The sequence below is a fragment of the Phocoena phocoena genome, chromosome X, assembly GCF_963924675.1.
Source record: "Phocoena phocoena chromosome X, mPhoPho1.1, whole genome shotgun sequence".
Taxonomy (NCBI): domain Eukaryota; kingdom Metazoa; phylum Chordata; class Mammalia; order Artiodactyla; family Phocoenidae; genus Phocoena; species Phocoena phocoena.
Window position 1 is genome coordinate 64113688 of NC_089240.1, and position 26967 is coordinate 64140654.

A 26967-nucleotide genomic window follows, 5' to 3' on the forward strand; every position below is an offset into this window, starting at 1 on the left:
CATACGAGCTTATTTCTGGCCTCTCATTTCTATTGCACTGTCTATATGTCAGTCCTTATCCTAGCAGCACACTGTCACTGTTTTCATTACTATAACTTAGTAGTAAGGTTTGATATCAAGAAGTGTGAGTCTTTTTAATTTGTTCTTCTTTTTCAAGATTGTTTGGTTGTTTGGAGCCCTTTGCAATTCCATATGAATTTAAGGATCAACTTTTCCATATCTGCTAAATAGGCTGTTGGAATATTGATAGAAATTATATTAAATCTGTAGATTATTTTGAGTAGTAGGAAGGTCTTGACAATGTTAAGTATTTCTGTCAATAAACGCTTGATGTCTCTTCATTTATTTAGGTTTTCTTTAATTTCTATCAGCACTGTTTTGTAGTTTTTTAGTGTACAGGACTTTCATCTCCTTGGTTAAATTTAGTCCTAGTTATTTTATTCTTTCAGATGTTATTATAAATGGAATTGCTTTATTTCTTTTCTCAGATTGTTAATTGCTGATTTATAGAAACAAAACTGATTTGTGTGTATTGTTCTTGTACCCTACAACTTTGTTAAAATCATTTATTAGCTCTAGTAGCTTTCTTGCGGATTCCTTGTTGTTTTCCCTATATAGGATCATATCATCTGTAAATAGGGTAGTTTTACTTTTTACTTTCCAATTTGGGTGCCTTTTATTTTTTTTTCTTGTCTAATTGCTCTGGCTAGAATTTACAATACAATGTTGAATAACGGTGGCAAAAGTGGGAATACTTATCCCTGATCTTAGGGAGAAGGCTTTCAGTCTTTTTCCATTGAATATGAGGTTACTTTTGGGGTTTTCATTAGTGTCCTTTATAATATTGAGGAATTTCCTTTCTATTCTAATGTTCTGAGTGTTCTTTCATGAAAGTGTTAGATTTTATCAAATGCCTTTCTGCATTAATTGAGATAATCATGTGTTTTTTTTCTTCGTTCTATCAATATAAGGTATTGATTGATTTTCTCATGTTAAACCACCCTTGCATTTCTGGAATAAATCCCACTTGGTCAGAGTGTATAATCCTTTTAATATGCTATTTGATTCAGTTTACCAGTATTTTGTCAAGGATGTTTCCATCTATAACCATAATGGATAATGGTATGTAATTTTCTTTCCTTATGATATTTTTATTTGGCTTTGGTATCAGAATAATACTGGCCTCATAGAATGAGATAGGAATTATCCCTTCCTTTTCAATTATTGGGAAGGGTTCGAGAAGGATTGGTGTTAATTCTTCTTTCAATGCTTGGTAGAATTCACCACTGAAACCACCTGTTCTAGGGCTTTTCTTTGTTAGAAGGTTTTGATTCAGTCTCCTTACTTGTCATAGGTGCTCAGGTTTTCTGTTTCTTTCTGAGTCAGTGTAAATAATTTGTGTGTTTCTAGGAATATGTCCATTTCATCTAGGTTATCTAATTAGTCGGTGTACAGTTCTTCATAGTAGTCTCTTATAATCCTTTTAATTTCTGTAAGGTTGATGGTAATGGCTCCCTTTCATTTCTTTATTTTATTCCAATTCTATTGATAAATAATTGATATGCATCACTCTATAAGTTTAAGGTGTACAGCATGATGGTTTAATTTACATATATTGTGAAATAATTATCACAATTGGTTTAGTGAACATATGTCATCTCATACAGATACAACAAAAGAAAAGAAAAAAATTCTCCTTGTGATGAAACTCTTAGAATCTATTCTCTTAACTTTCCTATATATCATACAGCAGTGTTAACTAGAGTCATCATGCTGTACATTACATCTCTAGTACTTATTTGTCTTAAACAGGAAGTTTGTACATTTTGACCGTTTTCCTCCAGTTCCCTATCCCTCACCCCAACCCCGCCTCTGGTGACTACAAATCTGATCTCATTTTCTATGAGTTGGGTGGGGTTTTGGGGAGTTTTGTTTTTGTTTTTTTAGATTCCACCTATAAGTGAAATCATACAGTATTTGTCTTTCTTGGCCTGACTTATTTCACACAGCATAATGTGTTCAAGGTCCATTCATGTTGTTGCAAATGGTAGGATTTCCTCATTTTTATGGCTGAATAATATAAACATATACATATGTATATATATATATATATATATATATATATATATATATCACAACATTTTTATGCATTCATCCCTCGATGGACACTTAGGTTGTTTCCATATATTGACTACTGTAAATAATGCTGTAATGAACATCTGTGCATATATCTTTTCAAGGTAATGTTTTCGTTTTCTTTGCATATGAAACAAAATGAAATCGCTAGATCATATGGTAGTTCTATTTTTAATTTTTCGAGGAAAATCCATACAGTTTTCCATAGTAACTGCACAAATTTACATTCCCATCAATGAGCAGAATTCCCTTTTCTCCACATCATCTTCAACACTTGTTATTTTTAGTTAATATTTTTGATATAGCCATTCTAATAGAATGAGGTGATATTGCATTGTGCTTTTGATTTGCGTTTCAGTGATGAATAATAATGTAGAGCATATTTTCCTGTACCTGTTGCCAATTTGCATGTCTTCTTGGGAAAAATGCCTATGCAGACCTTCTGCCCATTTTTTTTTAAACTTCAAAACTCTCTTATAACCAAACTCATGCAGGGTTAGCCCTTTAACCCAGCTGACAGCAAAACAATGTCTCTAACAGGATCTAGGATGGAGGTGCACACCTAATGAAGAGAGTCTCTTATAAAAAGGATTAAAAATATATATATACATATCTCCATAAGTGTTTTTTTGGGTTTTGGGGGGGGCGTTTTGTGGTATGCGGGCCTCTCACTGTTGTGGCCTCACCCGTTGCAGAACACAGGCTCCAGACGCGCAGGCTCAGCGGCCATGGCTCACGGGCCTAGCTGCTCCATGGCATGTGGGATCTTCCTGTACCAGGGCACGAACCCGCGTCCCCTGCATTGGCAGGCAGACTCTCAACCACTGCGCCACCAGGGAAGCCCCCATAAGTGTTTTTTGTAAAAGGCAAAATTCACCAGTGTTGCAGAAAAAAAAATCCCAAAGTGATTTCAAGTCCAACCCCTGCTCCCCAAATGAAAAAACAGCATTGGCAGTCTGTGTTGGCTCAAAAACCCCAACTCGAGATGCATCTAAGAGAAAATCATTTCTTTTTTCTTAAAAACAAAAAAACCTCTCTCCTCCTTCCTTTTCAACCTCCACAGCTTATTCCAACAAACACCCAAAGAATAACAGTATACATAAGCCCCAGCTCATTTTCCCCAGTCTCTGCCTATCGGTGAAGGTTCACACCAAGGATGGTTCCTTAGCAATTTTTGCCTCTACTACAGTCAGGAAATCAATCCCTAAATTCTGGGAACTTGCAAAATGTCCTCAGGCTTCCTGAGGGCACCATGAAAGATCACGGGGACAGTGTACCTGACCAAGACTAGAATGCCAGGCTGCGCAAAGGGGGCCTTTCCAAATAAAAACACCCAACACTGTAAAACCTAAAGTCTAACCTACCATGTAAAAACAAGTAGCAGCTGGCTGTACCAAAAAGGTGCTTATCTCCCCACTTTGACCATAAAAGTAATAACAAAGGGAAGGAAAGTGCAGAGTATTTGACCTCATCTCCTTTCCAAGAACCTTGACTCATGGACATGCATATTCCAGGCCAGAGGTTCCAGGGCGATCTTTCTGTTTCTGGCTGGATAAAGCAAATCAAAAAGACAACCTACTAAACGGGAGAAAATATTTGCAAGTGATATGTCAGATAAGAGGTTAATATCCAAAATAAATAAACAGCTCATACAACTCAATATCAAAAAAACAAATAAACCTAGCAAAAATGGACAGAAGACCCGAATAGACATTTTTCCAAAGAAGACATACAGATGTTCAACAGGCACATGAAAAGATGTTCAACATGGCAAATCATCAGGGAAATACTAATCAAAACTACAATGAGGGCTTCCCTGGTGGCACAGTGGTTGAGAGTCCGCCTGCCTATGCAGGGGACACGGGTTCGTGCCCCGGTCCAGGAAGATCCCACATGCCGCAGAGTGGCTGGGCCCGTGAGCCATGGCCACTGAGCCTGTGCATCCGGAGCCTGTGCTCCGCAACGGGAGAGGCCACAACAGTGAGAGGCCCGCATACTGCAAAAAAAAAAAAAAAATACAATGAGATATCACTTCACACCTGTCAGAATGGCTATCATCAAAAACAACACAAATAAGAAATGTTGGCAAGGGTGTGGAGAAAAGGGAACCCTTTGTTTGTGGGACATTGTTGGTGGGAATGTAAATTGGTGCATCCACTGTGGAAAAGAGTATGGTGGTTTCTCATAAATCTAAAAATAGAACTACCCTATATCTTTCAAATGGAGAATTACTCCATTGACATTCAAATTGATTGTTGATAGGTATGTACTTACTGCCATTTTGTTACCTGTGTTCTGTTTTTGTGTGTGTGTACTTTGTTCTTTTCTTTTTTTTTAAGTTTCTTCCCTTGTGTTTTTTTTTATTTAACTTTTATTTTATATTGGAGTATAGTTGATTTACAATATTGTGTTAGTTTCAGGTGTACAGCAAAGTAAATCAGTTATAAATATACATATATCCATTCTTTTTCAGGTTCTTTTCCCATATAGGTTATTATAGAATATTGAGTAGAGTTCCCTGTGCTATACAGTAGGTCCTTGTTGAGTATTTTATGGAGAGTAGTGTGTATATGTTAATCCCAAACTCCTAATTTACATTCACCCCCCACCTTTCCCCTTTGGTAACCATAAATTTGTTTTCAAAGTCTGTGAGTCTGTTTCTGTTTTGTAAATAAGTTAATTTGTATAATTTTTTAAGATTCCACATATAAGTGATATCATATATTTGTCTTTCTATATCTGACTTACTTCACTGAGTACGATTGTCTCTAAGTCCATTCATGTTGCTGCAAATGGCATTATTTCATTCTTTTTTATGGCTGAGTAATATTCCATTGTATATATGTGCCACATCTTCTTTATCCATTCATCTGTCGATGGACATTTAGGTTGCTTCCATGTCTTGGCTATTGTAAATAGTGCTGCAATGAACATTGGGGTGCATGTATCCTTTCTAATTATGATTTTCTCCAGATACATGCCCAGAAGTAGGCTTGCTGAATCATATGGTAGTTCTATTTTAGTTTTTTAAGGAACCTCCATACTGTTCTTCATAGTGGTTGTACCAATTTACATTCCCAACAACAGTGTAGGAGGGTTCCCTCTCCAGCATTCATTGTTTGTAGACATTTTTTTTTTTGGGCCAAGTGGCACAGCTTGTGGAATCTTAGTTCCTTCACCTGGGATTGAACCCCTGCCCCATGCAGTGGAAGTGCAGCATCCTAACCACTGGACCACCAGGGAATTCCCTGCTTGTAGACTTTTTGATGATGTCCATTCTGACCAGTGTGAGGTGATACCTCATTGTAGTTTTGATTAACATTTCTTTAATAATTTGTGATGTTGAGCATCCTTTCCTGTGCTTTTTGGCCATCTGTATGTCTTCTTTGGAGAAATGTCTATTTAGATCTTCTGCCCATTTTATGATTTGGTTGTTTTTTTGACCATAAAAGTAATATGGTTGTTTGGGTTTTTTTTGATATTGAGCTCCATGAGCTGTTTTTATATTTTGTAGATTAATCCCTTGTCAGTCACTGCTTTCACAAATATTTTCTCCCATTCTTTGGGTTGTCTTTTCATTTTGTTTATGATTTCTTTTGCTGTGCAAAAGCTTTTAAGTTTAATTAGTTCCCATTTGTTTATTTTTTAAAATTTTAATACTCTAGGAGATGGATCCAAAAAAATTATTGCTGTCATTTTATGTCAAAAGAGTATTCTGCTTTTGTTTTCCTCTAGGAGTTTTATAGTATCTGATCTTACATTTAGGTCTTTAATCCATTTTGAGTTTATTTTTGTGTATGGTATTAGAGAATGTTCTAACTTCATTCTTTTACATGTAATTGTCCAGTTTTCTTAGCACCACATATTGAAGAGAATGTCTTTTCTCCATTGTATATTCTTGCCCCCTTTGTTATAGATTAATTGTTCATAAGTGCATGGGTTTATTTCTGGGCCTTCTATCCTATTCCATTGATCAATGTGTCTGTTTTTGTGCCAGTACCATACTGTTTTGATTACTGTAGCTTTGTAGTATAGTCTGAGGTCAGACAGCATGATTCCTCCAGCTCTGTTTTTCTTTCTCAAGATTCGTTCTGCTATTCAGGGTCTTTTGTGTTTCCATACAAATTTTAAAATTATTTGTTTTAGTTCTGTGAAAAATGCCATTGGTAATTTGATAGGGATTGCACTGAATCTGTAGATTGCCTTAGGTATTATGGTCATTTTAACAACATTGATTCTACCAATCCAAGAACATGGTAGATCTTTTCATCTGTTTGTGCCATGTTCAATTTCTTTCATCAGCATCTTATAGTTTTTGGAGTACAGGTCTTTTGCTTCCTTAGGTAGGTTTATTCCTAGGTGTTTTATTCTTTTTGATGCAACAGTAAATGGGATTTTCCCCCTTAATTTCTCTTATATTGCATTGCTAGTGTGTAGAAATGAGGCAGATTTATTTATATTAATTTTGTATCCTGCAACGTTACCACATTCATTGATGAGCTCTAGTTTTCTTGTGGAATCTTTAGGATTTTCTATGTATGGTAGTATCATGTTATCTTTACTTCTTCTTTAACATTTTGGATTCCTTTTATTTCTTTCTCTTCTCTGATTACTGTCACTAGGACTTCCAAAAGTATGTTGAATAAAAGTGGTGAGAGTGTGCATCCTTGTCTTGATCCTGATCTTAGAGGGAATGTTTTCAGCTTTTCAGTGTTGATGATGTTAGCTGTGGGTTTGTAATAGATGTTGATAACCTGCAACAAAATACTAGCAAACCAAATCCAATAATACATTAAAAGAATCATACACCATGATCAAGTGCGATTTATGCCAGCAATGCAAGTATTTTTCAATATATGCCAATCAATCAAAGTGATATACTACATTAACAAATTGAAGAATAAAAACCAGATGATCCTCTCAATAGATGCAGAAAAAGATGTTGGTAAAATTCAAAATCCACTTATGATGAAAACTCTCCAGAAAGTGGGTGTAGAGGGAACATACCTTAACATATTGCCATTTAATTATTTTTTTCCAGTTGTTTTTGTAGTTCTCTGTTCATTTCTTCTTCTTTTTGTTTCTCCTATTGTAGTTTGATGACTTTTTTAATAGTGTGTGTGCATTCATTTCTTTTTGATTTCTGTCTCTGTTGTAGGTTTTTGACTTGTGGTTACCATGGGGTTCATCTATGTTGACCCATAATTATATCTAATTAGCTTAAACTGATAGTCATTTAAGTTCAAACACATACTAAAATATCTACATTTTTTACTCTCCTCCCCCACTTTTTGTATTTTTGGTATCATATTTTATATCTTCATGCTTATCCCTTTATAGTTTATTGTAGTTATAGTTGCTTTTACAATTTTTTTGTCTTTTAGTCTATGTGCTGGCTTATTTAAGTCATCTTTAATCTTTAATATACATTTGCCTTTCCTATTGGGATTTTCCATTTTCTATAGATTCTTCTTTTCCATTTGGAGAAGACCCTTACACATTTATTTTAGGGTAGGTTTATTATTGATGAATTCTTTTAGTTTTTGCTTCTCTGAGAAGTTCTTTATCTCTCCTTCTGTTCTAAATGGTAATCTTGTTAGCTAGTATCCTAGGTTGCAAGTTTTTGCTTTCAGCACTTTGAATATATCATGCCACTCCCTTTTGGTCTGCAAAGTTTTTGCAGAAAAATCAGCATATAGCCTTAAGAGGATTCCCTTGTATATGCTTTTTACTAGGAGTTTTATGGTTTCCAGCCTTACATTTAGGTCTTTATCCCATTTTGAGTTTATTTTTGTATATGTTGTGATGGAGTATTCTAATTCATTTTTTTTTACATGTAAGGTTTCCAGTTTTTCTAGCACCACTTATTGAAGAGACTATCTTTTCTCTGTTACATATTCTTGCCTCTTTTGTTAGATTAATTGACCATAAAAGTTTGCATTTATTTTTGGTCTGTCTATTGTGTTTCATTGACATATATGTCTCTTTTCATGTAGGTACCATATGGTTGTGATTACTGTAGCTTTGTAGTATAGTCTCAAGTCTGAGAGGGTTATATCTCCAGCAATGTTATTCCTTCTCAAGATTGTTTTGACTATTCAGGGTCTTTTGTGTTTCTATACAAATTTTAAAGCTATTTGTTCTAGTTCTGGGGAAAATGCCATTTGTGTTTTGATAGGGATTACACTGAATCTGTAGGTTGCCTTGGGTATTATGGTCATTTTAACAATATTAATACTTCCAATCCATGAACACAGTATACCTTTCCATCTGTTCATTTCATCTTCAGTTACTATCATCTATGTCTTATAGCTTTCTGAGTACAGCCCTTTTACTTCCTTAGTTAGATTTATTCCTAGGTGTTTTATTCTTTTTGATGCAATGGTAAATGGGATTGTTTCTTTAATTTCTTTTTCTGATAGTTTGTTGTTAATTTATAGAAATTCAACAGATTTCTATATACTAAGTATCTTGAAACTGTACCAAATTCATTGATGAGTTCTAGTAGTTTTTGGTGGTTTCTTTAAGATTTTCTATGTATAGTATCATGTCATCTGCAAACAGTGACAGTTTTACTTCTTTCTTTATGATTTGGATTCATTTTATTTATTTTTCTTGTCTGATTGCTGTGGCTAGGACTTCCAATACTGTATTGAATAAAAATGGTGAGAGTGGGCATCATTGTCTTGTTCCTCATCTTCGAGGAAATGCTATCACCTATTCATCATTGAGTATGATTTTAGCTGTGGGTTTATCATATATGACGTGTATTAATTTGAGATATGTTCCCTCTATACCTACTTTGTGGAGAGTTTTTTTTTTATCATAAATGGAATTTGAAAATTGTCAAAAGCTTTTTCTGCATCTATTGAGATGATCACGTGATTTTTTTTTTTTTGGTACGTGGGCCTCTCACTGTTGTGGCCTCTCCCATTGCGGAGCACAGGCTCCGGACGCACAGGCTCAGCAGCCATGGCTCACAGGCCTAGCTGCTCTGTGGCATGTGGGATCTTCCTGGACAGGAGCACGAACCCATGTCCCCAGCATTGGCAGGTGGACTCTCAACCACTGCACCACCAGGGAAGCCCGATCACATGACTTTTATTCTTCAAGTTTTTAATGCATTGTATAACATTGATTGATTTGTGGATATTGATCCATCCTTGCATCTGTGCAATAAATCCCACTTGATCATGGTATATGATCCTTTTGTTTTATTTTTGGGTTCAGTTTCCTAATATTTTGTTGAGGATTTTTGCATGTATGTTCATCAATGATATTGGCCTGTACTTTTCTTTTTTTGTGATATCTTTGTTTGGTTTTGGTATAAGAGTGATGCTAGCCTCACACAATGAGTTCAGAATGGTTAATTCCTCTGAAATTTTTTGGAATAGTTTGAAAAAGATAAGTGTTAAGTCTTCTCTAAATGTTCAGTAGAATTCACCTGTTAACCCATTAAGTCCTGGACATTTGTTTGTTGGGAGATTTTTAAAATTATTATTATTGATTCTATTTTATTTCTGGTGACCAATCTTATCATATTTTCAATTTCTTCCTGGTTCAGTCTTGGGAGATTGTATATTTCTAGTAATTTGTCCATTTCTTCTAGGTTGTCCATTTTAGTTGTGTGATTTACTGCCTTATTACATATGTGCCTTTACTAATATGCTTTTTCTCTCATAATCTTCATGTTTGTTGTTGTGGCCTTTTCTTTTTCACTTAGAGAAGTCCCATTAACATTTTTTGTAAAGCTGGTTTTGTGGTGCTAAACTCTTTTAGCTTTTGCTTGTCTGTAAAACTTTTGATCTCTTTATTAAATCTGAATGGAAGCCTTGCCAGGTAGAGTATTCTTGGTTGTAGGTTTTCCTCTTTCATCACTTTAAATATATCATGCCATTCCTTTCCGGCCTGCAGAGTTTCTGCTGAAAAGTCAACTGATAGCTTTATGGGAATTCCCTTGTATGCAGCTTGTTGCTTTTCCCTTGCTGCTTTTAATATTTTCTCTTTATTTTTAATTTTTGCCATTTTAATTACAGTGGGTCTTGGTGTGGTCGTCATTGGATTGATCCTCTTTGGAACTTTCTGTGTTTTTTGGGCCTTGATATCTGTTTCCATTTTCAGCCTAGGGAAATTTTCACTATTATGTTTTAAATTATGTTCTCTGCCTCTTCCTCTCTGTCTTCTTCTGGGACACCAGAATGCTAAAATTAGTAGGTTTGATGTTGTATCTGAGGTCTCAAACTCTCCTAATTTCCTTTTACTCTTTTGTCTTTTTTTGTTCAGCTTCAGTGATTTCCACTACTCTGTCTTCTGGCTTGCTGATCTGTTCTTCTGTATCACTGAATCTACTGTTCATTCCTTCTATTGTATTTTTCATTTCAGTTATTGTGTTATTCACATCTTTTTGGATCTTCTTTATATTTTCTAGCTCTTTGTTATACTTCTCCTCTGTTCTCCACAGTTCTTTGATCATCTTTACAGTTATTACCTTGAATTCTTTATCTTGTTGATTGCCTAGCTCCATTTCACTTAGTTCTTCTAGAGTTTTATTTTGTTTATTCAATTGGAACATGTTTCTCTGTCGTCTCCTTTTCCTTAATTTGCTGTTTTTAGTTCTATGTATATGATAGGTTGGTTACATTTCTTGACCTTGAGAAGTTGCCTTTTGTAGGAGACATTCTATGTGTTCCAATAGTTCATTCCCCTCTTGTCACAAAAGCTATAAGCTCTAGTGTACCCCCTCATTGGGCTGTGTGGGTCTTTCTGTTGTGGCTGGCTGACTACTGTGCATGGTCTGGTAGCGTGGTTGGCCCCTAGTCTGGTTGTTTGCCAGACCCTGATCTGTGCAGAGGCTGTTGGTTGCTGGTTGGTGAGGCTGAGTCACAAGGCAGCTGACTGCAGAATCCCAGTGAGTCCTGGGTCTAGTGCTGGCTCACTGGTGGGCAGAGCTGGGTTCTAGGATGTGTGGTTATGGGGCCAGTGTTCCTGGACCTATTGTTGGCCCACTGGTGTATGGAACTATTTCTTGACATGGCTGGCTGCATGTTCTTTGATGTCCCATAGGTGGTGCTGGCCTGCTGCTGAGTGGGGCCAGGGTCTGGAGGTTCCCAGGGCTGGTTCCAGCCTGGTTATGTGCTAGTTGTGTTCTGACAAGGCAGGCTGCAGGGCTGCAGTTGTCCTGGGGCTTATGTCCAGGCTGGTGTGCATGGCCAGTGTCTAAGAGATCATTGTGGGTGAAGCTGGTTTTTAGGTTGGTAGGATCTGGTAGTTGGGCTGGGTCCTGCCATGGCAGGCTGTGGTGCTGCAGTTGTCATGGGGCTTTTGTCCACCTGCTGCTGGGCTGGTGCCTACCCACTGGTGGGTGAGGCTGGTCCTGAGGTTACAGCTGGCTCACCAGTGGGTGGGGTCAAGTTCTAGGAGATCCTGTGGCTGGTGTCTGCTCACTGGTCGGTAGAGCTTGTCCTGTGGTCTCTGGCTGCTGGTCTCTAGGGGTCCTGGTTCTAGTATCTGTGCACTGGTGTATGGTGCTATGTCCTAGGTCCTCTGGTAGATAGGACTGTATCCAGGGCGTCTGTATCCTCAGGGGTTATTAAGGCACTCTGCTTGCTAGTAGGTGGAGCTGTGTCCCTGCACAGCTATTTGCTTGACCTGAGGCATCCCAGTACTGGTGCCAACAAGCTGGAGGGTGGGGTTGGGTCCCTGTACACATAACTGGAGGGAGGTTTTCAAAATGGCACTTGCGAGCACCTGTGTCCATGTGGTAGGATGAGCTCTGCAAAATGGCTGCCACCAGTGTCTGTGTCCCCAGGGTGAGCTGCAGTTGCTTCTTGCCTCTCTGGGAGTCTCTCCAAGATAAGCAGGTGGGTCTGACATAGATTACTTTCAAATTACTGCTTCTGCCCTGGGTCCAAGTGTGTGAGATTTTTGTGTGCCCTTTAAGAGTGGAGTCTATTTCCCACAGCCCTCTCAGCCTCCCAGAAGAAAGCTGTGCTGGCCTTCAAATCCAAATGTTCTGGGGGCTCATCTTCCCAGCACAGGACCCCTGAGCTGGGAAGCCTAATGTGGAGCTTTTTTCCCCTCACTTAGTGGGGAGAACCTCTGCAATTATAATTATCCTCCCATTTGTGGTTTGCCCACCCAGAGGTGTGGGTCTTGACTATACTGCATCTTTGTCCCTCCTACCTGTCTTGTGGTTCTTTTTTATATCTTTAATTGTAGAAGATCTTTTCTGGTAGATTCTTATTTTTCTGTTCAATAGTTGCTCTATAAGCAGTTGTAATTTTGGTGTGCCCATGAGAGGAGGTGAGCTCAGAGTCTTCCTACTCTGACATCTTTCAACAATCTTGATGATCATATGATTTTATCCTTGATTTTGTTAATGTAGTGTATCACATTGACTGATTTGTGAATGCTGAACCATTCTTGCATCCTTGGAATAAATCCCACTTCATCATGGTGTATGATCCTTTTAATGTATTGTTGGATTCAATTTGCTACTATTTTATTGAGGATTTTTGCATCTAAGTTCATCAGGGATATTGGCTTGTAATTTTCTTTTCTTGTGGTATCTTTGTCACTTGGTTTTATTATGGTAGTCCTGGACTTATAAAATGAATTTGGAAGAGGTCCCTTGTCTTCAGTTTTTCCAAGTGTTTGAGAAGGATTGGTAGTAATTCTACTCTTAATGTTTGGTAGAATTTAGCAGTGAAGCTGTCTGGTCCTGGACTTTTGTTTCTTGCATGTTTTTAAAATTTATTTGCTTTATTTATTTATTTTTGGCTGCATTGGATCTCCTTTTCAGTGCACAGGCTTCTCACTGCAGTGGCTTCTATTGTTGCAGAGCACAGGCTATAGGCACGCGGACTTCAGTAGTTGTGGCTCACAGGCTCTGGAGTGCAGGCTCGGTAGTTGTGGTGTGTGGGCTTTGTTGCTCCACGGCATGTGGGATCTTCCCAGAGCAAGGATCGAACCTGTGTCCCCTGCATTGGCAGGTGGATTCTCAACCAACGTGCCACCAGGGAAGCCCCTCTTGGAATGTTTTAGATTACTGATTCAATCTCCTTAGTAGTAATCAATCTGTTCAGATTTTCTGCTTCTTTTTTTAAAAAATAAATTTATTTATTTATTTATGGCTGCATTGGGTCTTCGTTGCTGCACATGGGCTTTCTCTAGCTGTGGAGAGCAGGGGCTACTCTTTGTTGTGGTTCACAGGCTTCTCATTGTGGTGGCTTCTCTTGTTGCGGAGCATGGGCTCTAGGCACGTGGGCTTTAGTAGTTGTGGCACGCGGGCTCAGTAGTTGTGGCTTGCAGGCTCTAGAGCACAGGCTCAGTAGTTGTGGTGCATGGGCTTAGTTGCTCCATGGCATGTAGGATCGTCCCAGACCAGGGATTTAACCCATGTCCCCTGCATTGGCAGACGGATTCTTAACCACTCCGCCACCAGGGAAGTCCAGATTTTCTGTTTCTTTATGATTCAGTCTTGGTAGGTTGTATGTTTCTAGGAATCTATTCATTTCCTCTGTATTGTCTAATTTGTTGACATATAATTGTTCATAGTAATGATTCTCTGATTTCTCTGATATCAGTTGTAGCATTCTCTTTCATTTTTTATTTTATTTATTTGAGTCCTCTGATTTTTTTCTTGGTGAGCCTCACTAAAGTTTTGCCAATTTTCTTTATCTTTTTAAATAATGAACTCTTAGTTTTACTGATATTTTCTATTGTCTTTTTAGTCTCTATTTTATTATTTATGCTCTAATTTTTGTTATTTCCTTCCTTCTACTAACTTTGAGCTCAGTTTGTTCTTTTTCTAGGGGTAGGGTCCTAGGTTGTTTATTTGAGATTTTTCTTACTTCTTAATTTAGTTGATAATCGGTATAAACTTACCTCTTAGAACTGTTTTTCCTGCATTCAATATGTTCTGCTATGTTGTGTTTCCATTTTCCTTTTTCCCAAAAAACTTTAAAATTTCCCCTTTAATGTTTTCTTTAATTCATTGGTTGTTAAGGAGAGTTTGCTTAAATTCTAGGTGTTTATGAATTTTCCAGTTTTCCTCTTGTTATTAATTTCTAGTTTCATGCCATTGTGGTCAGAGAAGGTATTTAGTATGATTTCAAACTTCTTGAATTTGCTAAGATTTATTTTGTGGCCTAACGTGTGGTCTATCCTAGAAAATGTTCCATGTGTGCTTGAGAACAACATGTATTCTGCTGTTGTTGGATAGAATGTATATATATATATATATATATATATATATATGTATATATGTATATCTGTTAGGTTCATTTGATCTACAGTGTCATTCAGATCTACTGTTTATTAATTCTCTTTCTGGATGATCTACCCATTGTTGAGAGTGGGATATCAAAGTCCTCAACTCCTCATATTGCTGTTTATTTCTCATTTTACCTCTGTTAGTTTTTACTTAATATGTTTAGGTGCTCTGATGCTGGGCACATAGATATTACACTTGTTATATCGTCTTAATGGATTGACCCTTTTATGTTTATATAATGACTTTCTTTGTCTTTTTTAATTACTAGTTTTAATTTAAAGTATTTTGTCTGATGTATTATAGGTACCCCAAGTTTTTCTTGTTGTTACTATTTGCTTGAACATATCTTTCTCCATTCCCCTACTCTCAGTCTATTTGTGTTTTTAAGGCCAAAATGAGTCTCTTGTAGGTAGCCTGTTGTTAGATCTTATATTTTATCCATTCATTCATTCTGTGTCATTTGATTGGAGAATTTAATTCATTTACATTTAAAGTAATTATTCATAAGGACTTAGTACTGTCATTTTGTTAATTGTTTTCTGGCTCTTTTGTAGATCCATTGTCCCTTGTTTCTTATCCTGCTATCTTTTTTTTGTTTTTATGTCTTTTGGTATCAGTGTGCTTTGACTTCTTTATTATATTTTTGTGTGCAATTGCTTCAGGTTTTTCCCTTGTGGTTACCATGAGGCTTATGAAAAATATCTTAAAATTATAACATATTATTTTAAGCTGATAACAACTTTACTGCAATAGCATTCCCAAACTTTGCATTTCTACTTCTCCTCCCATTCACATTTTAGTTTATTACTGTTACAATTTCCATATTTCTATATTGTGTAACTAATAACAGGTTATTGTAGTTAAGCTTATTTTTCCTTATTTTCCTGTCAGGGAGGGGGAGGATGTGTGCTACTGGCTGAGAACAGCTGGATAGGACTTCTGGCTTGTTTCCCTACCCCAGTGAGGATGAGCTCCTCAGTTGCCTAGATTCTCTGATCAGGCTTACTAGGTGGTCAGGACTGGGTAATATATTCAGTAGTAGATGGGGCTATGAATTACGTTCTCTCCCCTAGCAGGGCAGCATTATGGGATCCAGGGCCTGTATGGCTCACTAGGAACCCAAATCAGACAATAGTGTACACTGAATTCCCTGGTTAGGTATGGCCACCAGTTTTGCTCTGCATACAGGGAAAACCAGGGATGTGCTCTCTGTTCAAGTGCCACTGTAAGCAGGGCTACTGGTTGGGTTATGCAGCCTCGCATGCACTCTGGCTAGGTTCCCTGTTCAGGCAGACTGAAAGCTGTATTCAGTACTGATTCCCTGTCCAGGTGCAATGGAAGAAGCAGCTCTAAATCTGGTAAAATTCTTTTTTTGCCTTAAGCTAACCCATGACCCAAGTTCACTGGCTGAAGAAGTCCACTGGCTTTTCCCTGGAGATTATTGGCTGTGCCTGCCCATATCCTGGCTTGAGTGTTGCTGGCTTAAACAGATTCCAGGTATTCTCACCATTCCTTCTCATAAGATGGAGCTAGGAGACGCTCTCTAGAGTGGGTGGGACCATGTCTCAGTTCTCCTGCCTGGGCAGGATGGGGAGGAGCTACTCTAGACCTCTCCCAATTTTTCCCAAACAGATTTTCTTGTCAGGAGGGTCTGAGAGCTACCTTCAACCTTGGCTAATTAATGAATTAATCCCCTTGCCTGGGCATAGCAGGGGAACCCACCACACCCAGTACTGGCTTTCTTCTGAGGACAATCAGTTCTGCCTACCCACCTCTCGGTACCCAGCTTCCAGGTACTCTCACCAGCCCCTCTGGCCAGAAGGGGCTGGAAGACACAGTCCCCAGTGGGTGGGGCTGACTCAGCTCCTGGTATGCGTGTGGGAAAACCAGCCTCTAGTGCTGGCAAAATTCCTTATTTGAAAAACTGAGTCAGACAGATCTGTACCACAATGAGTTCCTTGAGTGCACCATCTTGGTTCTGCAGATAAGCAAAGCCACTGGTTGAGATTACCACTCGAGCACTGCTGGTATGAACTCGGTTTGCCAATGCCTGTGTGCTGGTTGTTGTAATCCCCTCCCCCTTCTTTGTAACAGTCAGATTCCCAGTGGTTGAGCCCTGCAGGCTCCCCTGCAGTCCCCATGAGGCAAGACTAGAATAGGGGCCACAATGCTGGGGGTGTTTGTTGTCCTCCCTGGACTCTTTTCCCACTGGAAGAACTGGAGGCTCAGTGGAGACCCCTCCATGTGGTGCTGCACTGGCTTGGGGTATGGGCAATGTGGTTTTGTGTATAGCTGCTTCCCTTACCCTTCTAATGCAGTCTGTCTTGGTCTCTGTAGTGCAGGTAGCTGTTTTGGCCTCACCCGTGTGTTCTAGGATTATTTCAGTGGTGTCTTATTCATGAATAGTTGGTAGTTGTTCTTCTTGTGAGAGAGAGTAAAGTGACAAATAATCTATGTCACCATCTTGGTGACATCACTCCTCATTTTTTATTTTAGTTGTTGGTGTATTCTCTTTTTTTCTCCCTCATTCTAGCTAGTTTTATCAATATTGTTGTCTTCAAAGTCTCAATTTTAGATATCTGTGATTCTATTGTCTTTCTCTTCTCCAGTCTTTATGATTTTCTTCTGTTCTGTGTTGAGTTTGCTCTATTTTTTTTAGTTCCTCCAGGTATAAAATTAGGCTATTGCTTCAAGATCTTTCTTTCTTAATGTAAGCATGTATAGCTATAACTTTCCCTCTAACCACTGCCTTTGCTGCATCCTGTAACTTTTGGTCTGTGTTTTATTTTTCTTTTATCTCTAAGTATTATCTAATTTCTCTCATTATTTCTTCTTTGGGTATGCTGTTTAATTTTTACATATTTGTGAATTTTCCATTTTCCTCCTGTTTTAGATTTCTAGCTTCATTCCCTTATGGTCTATATTAGTCTGCTTGGGCCACCATAACAGAATACCACAGACTGGGTAGCTTAAACAATGGATATTTATTTTCTCATATTTCTGGAGGCTGGATGTCCAAGATCAAGGGGCCAACAGTGTCAGTTTATGTGAGTCCTCATTTTCTGTCTTGCAGATAGCTGCTTTTTTGCTGTGTCTTCACATGGCCTTTCCTCTGTTTGCATATGAAGAAATAGATCTCTGGTGTCACTCACTATTCTAACAAGGACACCAGTCCTATTAGATTAAGGCCTCACCCTTATGACCTAATTTAACTTTAATTACCTCCTCAAAGACCCAGTCTCCAAACATCATTACATTGGGGATTGTGGTTTCAACATATGAATTTCAGGGGAGACAAAATTCAATCCATATCATGGTCTGAGAAGACGTTTTGTTGATTTCAGTCTTTTATATTAATGAGACTTTTTTGTGGCCTAATATATGGTTTATTCTGGAGAATGTTCCATGTGTTCTCAAGAAGAATGCAGATTCTTCTGTTGTTGGATGAAGTACTTCTCTCTCTCTCTCTCTCTCTCTCTCTATATATATATATATATATATATATATATATACTACTGAATATATATATATACTACTGAATATATATATATATAATATATGCTTTATGTATTTGGTGCTTCTGTTGTTTGGGTCACATATGTTTATAATTGCTAAATATATATTTGATGAATAGACACTTATCAATATATAATGGCCTTCTCTCTTGTAATAATTTTTGACTTAAAATTTATTTTGTCTAATATTAGTATAGTGATATTAACTCTCTTTTGGTTACTATTTGAATGGAATGTATTTTTCCATTCATTCACTTTGAACCTATTTGTATCTTTGGTTCTAAAATGAGTCTCTTGTAGAAAGCATATTCTTGGATTATGCTTTTTTTATCATTCTGCAAATCCCTGATATTGACTGGAGTGTTTAATCTATTTACATTCATGATAAGGATGGAATTACTTCTGCCATTTGTTTTCTATCTTATAGCATTTTTAATCCCTCATTTCCTCCATTTCTGCCCTCTTGTAGTTAGATGATTTTTTGTAGTGAACCGTTTTGATTCCCTTCTCATTTCTTTTTGTGTATATGCTTTAGTTATTTTTATTGTGCTTAAAATGGGGCTATTATTTAGTGTCTGATGTTTATAACCATCTAGTTTGTATTGATACCAACCTAACTTCAATAGCATACAAAAACTATGCTCCTATATAGCTCCATAGCTCCATTCCCTCTCTACATCACTGTTGTCACAAATTACATCTTTATACACTGTGTTCCCAATGACATAGATTTATAATTATTTTTATGCACTCATCTATTAAATCATGTAGGAAATTAAAATTATATACATACATAAAAATACAATAGTACTGCCTTTTATGTTTTCCCATGTATTTACCTTTACCACAGATTTTTATTTCTTCAAATAGCTTTTTTTTTTTTGCGGTATGCGGGCCTCTCACTGTTGTGGCCTCTCCCATTGCAGAGCACAGGTTATGGACGCACAGGCTCAACGGCCATGGATCATGGGCCCAGCTGCTCCACGGCACTTAGGATCCTCCCGGACCAGGGCACAAACCCGCGTCCCCTGCATCGGCAGGTCGACTCCCAACCACTGCACCACCAGGGAAGACACTCTCCCTCATTTTTGAACGACTGTTTTGCTGGATATAAAATTCTTGGTTGACAGTTTTTTCTTTCTGTACTTTAAATATGTCATCCAACTGCCTTCTTGTCTCCATTGCTTTTGATGAGAACAGTTGTTAATCTTATCAAGGATCACATGTATGTGACAAATTACTTCTCTCTTGCTGATTTCAAGATTCTTTCATTTTCTTTGGCTTTTGACAGTTTGTTTATACTGTGTCTCAGCACGTATCTCTTTGAGATTATCCTGCTTGGAGTTGATTGACCTTTTGTCAATCATTTGTAAGTTCACGTCTTTCATCAAATTTGGTTATTTTTCAGATATTATTTCTTCAAATATTTTTGTGTCCCTTTCTCTCTTCTCTCTCCTCCCTTCTCTTCCCCCTCCTCTTCCTCCTACCCTACTCCTCCTTCCCTTCTTCTTCTTCTCCTTCTCCTCCCCCTCCCTCCTTCTCCTCCTTCCCCTTCCTCTTCTCCTCTTCCTCCTCCTTCTTCTCCTTCCCCTCCTCCTCCCCCTCCTCCTCCTCCTCCTTCTTCTCCTTCTCCTCCTCCTCCTCCTCCTTCTTCTTATCCTTCTTCTTCTACTTCTTCTTCTCCTTCCCCTCCTCCTCCTTCTTCTTCTTCCTCTTCTTCTTCTTCTCCTCTTCCTCCTCCCCCTTCTTCTTTCTTCTTCTCCTTCTCTTCCTCCTCCTTATTCTTCTTCTCTCCCATAATACGTTAAGCTATGTTCACTTTCCTTCATTCTTTTCTGCTCTTCAGACTTAATTTAAATGGTTCTGTCTTCAAGTTCACTGATTTCTTTCATCTGCCTGCTAAATTGCCTGTTAAATCCCTCTATTGAATTTTAATTTCAGTTATTTTAATTTTCAGGTTCAGAATTTCTGGTTTTTTAAATAATTTCTATATTTTTATTGATATTCTCATTTTTTATACCTAATTTTTTGGTTTCCTTTTCTTATCTGTCCATGGTTTCCTTAACTCTTTTGTCATATTTATGACAGTTGATTTAAAGTCTTTACCTAGTAAGTTCAATGTCTGGGCTTCTTCAGGGTCCGTTCCTATCAATATATGTCTTCCTTTGTGCCATAATTTCCTGTTTTTTAAAAAAGACCCTTTTAAAACAGTTGGGCGTTTGAATATTATCATGTGGCAAGTCTGAAAATAAGATTTTTCCCTTTCTCATGTATATTAATCTGCTTAGGATACCATAATAAAATACCACAGACTGAGTGGTTTAAACAACAAATTTGGGTCTTCCCTGGTGGTGCAGTGATTAAGAATCTGCCTGCCAATGCAGGGGACACGGATTTGAGCCCTGGTCTGGGAAGATCCCACATGCCACGGAGCAACTAAACCTGTGTGCCATAACTACTGAGCCTGCTTTCTAGAGCCCATGAGCCACAACTACTGAACCCGTGTGCCACAACTACTGAAGCCTGCACACCTAGATCCTGTGCTCCACAAGAGAAGCCACCGCAATGAGAAGCCTGTGCACTGCAATGAAGAGTAGCCCCTGCTTGCCGCAACTAGAGAAAGACCACATGCAGCAACGAAGTCCCAACACAGCCAAAAATAAATAAAATAAATTAACAAAACAAAACAAAATCAAATTTGTCTTCTCATATTTCTGGAAGCCGGAAGTCCAAGATGAGGGTGCTGGCAGGGTTGGTTTCTGATGAGACTTCTCTTCCTGGCTTTCAAACTCCTTACTGTGATCTCACATGACATTTCTTCTATGTACATGCATGCCTAGTGTCTTTTCCTCTCAATAAGGACAGCAGTCCTAATACATTAGGACCCAACTATTATGCCCTCATTTAATGTTAATTACCTCATTAAAGACCATATCTCCAAATACCATTATAATGGGATTTAGGGGTTGAACTTATGGATTTTGAGGGGACATAATTCAATCCTTAACACCAGGGTTTGCTGGTTTTATTTTTTGATTTGGAAGACTGTTGTAGTCTGTTGAGTGACTTTTTAAAAATATTGATATAGTTGCATTTTTAAAATTTTTTCTTTTTTTCATGTAAACCCTTTTTAAAGTCTTTACTGAATTTGTTACAATATTGTTTTTGTTTTATGTTTTGGTGTTTTGGCCACAAGGCATATGGGATCTCAGCTCCCTGACAAGAGACTGAACCTGCACCCCTGCATTGGAAGGTGAAGTCTCAACCACTGAGCCACCAAGGAAGTCCCGAAATAGTGGCATTTATGATGCCATTTTACTTTTTATTTTCTATGTTTCTCATTCTTTCTCCTTCCTTTATTCCTCCTTTGCTGATTTTTTTTTTTTTAGCCATGCAACAAGGCTTGCAGGATCTTAGTTCCCGGAACAGGGATCAAAAACATGCCCCCGGCAGAGGAAGTGTGGAGTTCTAAGCACTGGACTACCAGGGAATTCCCTGATTTTTTTTTAAAGTAAGGAAAATATTTATTTTAGTTAAATTCTAAATTAGGCAAAAGGCAATTTTATGAATATTCAGGGCACACGTGCTACTTTTTGTTTTTTTTACATCTTTATTGGAGTATAATTGCTTTACAATGGTGTGTTAGTTTCTGCTTTATAACAAAGTGAATCAGTTATACATATACATATGTTCCCGTATCTCTTCCCTCTTGCGTCTCCCTCCCTCTCACCCTCCCTATCCCACCTCTCTAGGTGGTCACAAAGCAGCGAGCTGATCTCCCTGTGCTATGCAGCTTCTTCCCACTACCTATCTATTTTACGTTTGGTAGTGTATATATGTCCACACCACTCTCTCGCTTTATCACAGCTTACACTTCCCCCTCCCCATATCCTCAAGTCCATTCTCTAGTAGGTCTGTGTCTTTATTCCTGTCTTACCACTAGGTTCTTCATGATATTTTTTCCCTTAAATTCCATGTATATGTGTTAGCATATGGTATTTGTCTTTCTCTTTCTGACTTACTTCACTCTGTATGACAGACGCTAGGTCCATCCATCACATTACAAATAGCTCAATTTCGCTTCTTTTTATGGCTGAGTAATATTCCATTGTATATATGTGCTATATCTTCTTTATTCATTCATCCGATGATGGACACATAGGTTGTTTCCATCTCCAGGCTATTGTAAATAGAGCTGTAATGAACATTTTGGTACAGGACTATTTTTGAATTATGGTCTTCTCAGGGTATATGCCCAGTAGTGGGATTGCTGAGTCATATGGTAGTGCTATTTGTAGTTTTTTAAGGAACCTCCATACTGTTCTCCATAGTGGCTGTACCAATTCACATTCCCACCAGCAGTGCAAGAGTGTTCCCTTTTCTCCACACCCTCTCCAGCATTTATTGTTTCTAGATATTTTGATGATGGCCATTCTGACTGCTGTGAGATGATATCTCATTGTAGTTTTGATTTGCATTTGTCTAATGATTAATGATGTTGAGCATTCTTTCATGTGTTTGTTGGCAGTCTCTGTATCTTCTTTGGAGAAATGTCTATTTAGGTCTTCTGCCCATTTTTGGATTGGGTTGTTTGCTTTTTTGTTATTGAGCTGCATGTGCTGCTTATGAATTTTGGAGATTAATCCTTTGTCAGTTGCTTCATTTGAAAATATTTTCTCCCATTCTGAGGGTTGTCTTTTGGTCTTGTTTATGGTTTCCTTTGCTGTGCAAAAGCTTTGAAGTTTCATTAGGTCCCATTTGTTTATTTTTTATTTTATTTCCATTTCTCTAGGAGGTGGGTCAAAAAGGATCTTGCTGTGATTTATGACATAGAGTGTTCTGCATATGTTTTCCTCTAAGAGTTTGATAGTTTCTGGCATTATATTTACATCCTTAATCCATTTTGAGCTTATTATTGTGTGTAGTGTTAGGGAGTGATCAAATCTCATACTTTTACATGTACCTGTCCAGTTTTCCCAGCACCACTTATTGAAGAGGCTGTCCTTTCTCCACTGTACATTCCTGCCTCCTTTATCAAAGATAAGGTGACCATATATGCATGGGTTTATATCTGGACTTTCTATCCTGTTCCATTGATCTATCTTTCTGTTTTTGTGCCAGTACCATACAGTCTTCATTGCTGTAGCTTTGTAGTGTAGTCTGAAGACAGGGAGCCTGATTACTGCAGCTCCGCTTTTCGTTCTCATGATTGCTTTGGCTATTCAGGGTCTTTTGTGTTTCCATATAAATTTTGAAATATTTTGTTCTAGTTCTGTGAAAAATGCCAGTGGTAGTTTGATAGGGATTGCATTGAATCTCTAGATTGCACTGGGTAGTACAGTCATTTTCATAATGTTGATTCTTCCAATCCAAGAACATGGTATATCTCTCCATCTATTTGTATCATCTTTAATTACTTTCATCAGTGTCTTATAATTTTCTGCATACATGTCTTTTGTCTCCTTAAGTAGGTTTATTCCTAGATTTTTTATTCTTTTTGTTGCAATAGTAAATGGGAGTGTTTTCTTGATTTCAATTTCAGATTTTTCATTATTAGTGTATAGGAATTCCAGACATGTCTGTGCATTAATTTTGTATCCTGCTACTTAACCAAATTCATTGATTAGCTGTTAGTAGTTTTCTGGTAGCATCTTTCAGATTCTCTATGTATAGTATCATGTCATCTGCAAACAGTGACAGATTTACTTCATCTCTTCCAATTTGGATTCCTTTTATTTCCTTTTCTTCTCTGATTGCTGTGGCTAAAACTTCCAAAACTATGTTGAATAAGAGTGATGAGAATGGGCAACCTTGTCTTGTTCCTAATCGTAGTGGAAATGCTTTCAGTTTTTCACCATTGAGGATGATGTTGGATGTGGGTTTGTCATATCTGGCCTTTATTATGTTGAGGAAAGTTCCCTCTTTGCCTACTTTCTGCAGGGTTTTTATCATAAATGGGTGTTGAATTTTGTCGAAAGCTTTGTCTGCATCTATTGAGATGATCATATGGTTTTTCTCCTTCAATTTGTTAATATGGTGTATCACGTTGATTGATTTGCATATACTTAAGAATCCTTGCCTTCCTGGAATAAATCCCGCTTGATCATGGTGTCTGATTCTTTTAATGTGCTGTTGGATTCTGTTTGCTAGTATATTGTTGAGGATTTTTGCATCTATGTTCATCAGTGATATTGGCCTGTAGTTTTCTTTCTTTGTGACATCCTTGCCTGGTTTTGGTATCAGGGTGATGGTGGCCTCGTAGAATGAGTTTGGGAGTGTTCCACTCTCTGCTATATTTTGGAAGAGTTTGCAAAGGATAGGTGTTAGCTCTTCTCTAAATGTTTGATAGAATTCACCTGTGAAGCCATCTGGTCCTGGGCTTGTGTTTCTTGGAAGATTTTAATCAAAGTTTCAATTTCAGTGCTTGTGATTCGTCTGATCATATTTTCTATATCTTCCTGTTTCAGTCTTGGCATGTTGTGCATTTCTAAGAATTTTTCCATTTCTTCCAGGTCGTCCATTTTACTGGCATAGAGTTGCTTGTTGTAATCTCTCATGATCTTTTGTATTTCTACAGTGTCAGCTGTTACTTCTCCTTTTTCATTTCTAATCCTATTGATTTGAGTCTTCTCCCTTTTTGTTCCTGAAGAGTCTGGCTAATGGTTTATCAATTTTGTTTATGTTCTCAAAGAGCCAGCTTTTAGTTTTATTGATCTTTGCTATCATTTCCTTCATTTCTTTCTCATTTATATCTGATCTGATTTTTTGATTTCTTTCCTTCTGCTAACTTTGGGGTTTTTTTGTTCTTCTTTCTCTAATTGCTTTAGGTGCAAAGTTAGGTTGTTTATTTGAGATGTTTCCTGTTTCTTAAGGTAGGATTGTATTGCTATAAACTTCCTTCTTAGAACTGCTTTTGCTGCATCCCACAGGTTTTGGGTCATTGTGTCTCCATTGTCATTTGTTTCTAGGTATTTTTTGATTTCCTCTTTTATTTCTTCAGTGATCTCTTTGTTATTAAGTAGTGAATTGTTTAGCCTCCATGTGTTTGTATTTTTTACAGATCTTTTCCTGTAATTGATATCTAGTCTCATAGCGTTGTGGTCAGAAAAGATACTTGATACAATTTCAATTTTCTTAAATTTACCAAGGCTAGATTTGTGACCCAGGATATGATCTATGCTGGAGAATGTTCCATGAGCACTTGAGAAAAATGTGTATTCTATTGTTTTTGGATGGAATGTCCTGTAATTATCAATTAAGTCCATCTTGTTTGGTTTATCATTTAAAGCTTGTGTTTCCTTATTTATTTTCATTTTGTATGATCTGTCCATTGGTGAAAGTGGGGTGTTAAAGTCCTCTACTATGAATGTGTTACTGTCGATTTCCCCTTTTATGGCTGTTGGTATTTGCCTTATGTATTGAGGTGCTCCTATGATGGGTGCATAAATATTTACAATTGTTATATCTTCTTCTTGGATCTATCCCTTGATCATTATGTAGTGTCCTTCTTTGTCTCTTCTAATATTCTTTAAAGTCTATTTTGTCTGATATGAGAATTGCTACTCCAGCTTTCTTTTGGTTTCCATTTGTGTGGAATATCTTTTTCCATCCCCTTACTTTCAGTCTGTATGTGTCTCTAGGTCTGAAGTGGGTCTCTTGTAGACAGCATATATATGGGTCTCGTTTTCGTATCCATTCAGCCAATCTGTGTCTTTTGGTGGGAGCATTTATTCCATTTACATTTAAGGTAATTATCAATATGTATGTTCCTATTCCCATTTTCTTGACTATTTTGAGTTCGTTATTGTAGGTCTTTTCCCTCTTTTGTGTTTCTTGTCTTGAGAAGTTCCTTTAGCATTTGTTGTAAAGCTGGTTTGGTGGTGCTGAACTCTCTCAGCTTTTGCTTGTCTGTAAAGGTTTTAATTTCTCCATCAAATCTGAATGAGATCCTTGTTGGGAAGAGTAATCTTGGTTGCAGGTTTTTCTCCTTCATCACTTTCAACATGTCCTGTCATTCCCTTCTGTCTTGCAGAGTTTCTGCTGAAAGATCAGCTGTTTACCTTATGGGGATTCCCTTTTGTGTTATTTGTTGTTTTTCCCTTGTTGCTTTTAATATGTTTTCTTTGTGTTTAATTTTTGACAGTTTGATTAATATGTATCTTGGCGTATTTCTCCTTGTATTTATCCTGTATGGGACTCTCTGTGCTTCCTGGACTTGATTAACTATTTCCTTTCCCATATTAGGGAAGTTTTCAACTATAATTTCTTCAAATATTTTCTCAGTCCCTTTCTTTTTCTCTTCTTCTTCTGGAACCACTATAATTCGAATGTTGGTGTGTGTAATGTCCCAGAGGTCTATGAGATTGCCCTCAATTCTTTTCATTCTTTTCTGTTTCTTCTGCTCTGCAGTAGTTATTTCCAATATTTTCTCTTCCAGATCACTTATCCATTCTTCTGCCTCAGTTATTCTGCTATTGATCCCATCTAGAATATTTTTAATTTTATTTATTGTGTTGTTCATCATTGTTTGTTTTATCTTCAGTTCTTCTAGGTCCTTGTTAAATGTTTCTTGCATTATGTCTATTCTATTTCCAAGACTTTGGATCATCTTTACTATCATTATTCTGAATCCTTTTTCAGGTAGACTGCCTATTTCCTCTTCATTTGTTAGGTCTCGTGTGTTTTTATCTTGCTCCTTAATCTGCTGTGTGTTTTTCTGTCTTCTCATTTTGCTTATCTTACTGTGTTTGGGGTCTGCCCTTTGAAGGCTGCAGGTTTGTAGTTCCTGTTATTTTTGGTGTGTGTCCCCAGTGGCTAAAGCTGTTTCAGTGTGTTGTGTGGGCTTCCTGGTGGAGGGGACTAGTGCCTGTGTTCTGGTGGATGAGGCTGGCTGGATCTTGTCTATTTTTTTTTTTTTTTGTGGTACACGGGCCTCTCACTGTTGTGGCCTCTCTGTTTGCAGAGCACAGGCTCCGGATGTGCAGGCTCAGCGGCCATGGCTCACGGGCCCAGCCGCTCGGCTGCATGTGGTATCTTCCTGGA